Below are 569 nucleotides of genomic sequence, written 5' to 3'. Positions count from 1 at the left end.
AAGTTAGTTTTCAGTTAAAATCCCAGTTTTAATACAAAACATGTTAAGTGTACGGTTTGATTTCCTTAAAATGTGTTATTCTAGTTGTTTCCATGATTAGTAGAGATTTATAAAAAGTATTTTTTTTGTATTTTATATAATCTCACAATAATGCCACATTTATTGACACTCCTAATATTCCTATAAAATAATCAAATATGTAAAGCTTTTCTACTTTGAGTGTCTCTTGAGTTTAGAAGAGTTTTTAGAAATTTCTAATTGAAAATCTATTACATTCCGTTTCCCTTTTGAATAAATATATTTCACTCTTGCCAACAGGCTTGGTGTGTGGCTATATTTACCCTCCTTCCCTGGCTTGGGAAAGCGGGTAAAAATCTTCAACCCCCACTGTTAGAGGAGTAAAGAAACCCATTTTCAAAAACTATTTCCTACAGTATCAGGCACCAAATAAAAAACAAAACACACACACACACACAAAAAAAACAAGCTCAACCGGAAAAACTGAAAACTTCCAACACAGATTTATCTTGCATTTCATTCAGAGTCAAATTCTGCAGTTTCTGCTCATC

The sequence above is a fragment of the Poecilia formosa genome, unplaced genomic scaffold (assembly GCF_000485575.1).
Source record: "Poecilia formosa unplaced genomic scaffold, Poecilia_formosa-5.1.2 Scaffold6, whole genome shotgun sequence".
NCBI lineage: Eukaryota > Metazoa > Chordata > Actinopteri > Cyprinodontiformes > Poeciliidae > Poecilia > Poecilia formosa.
Note: the sequence above shows the minus strand (reverse complement) of the source record.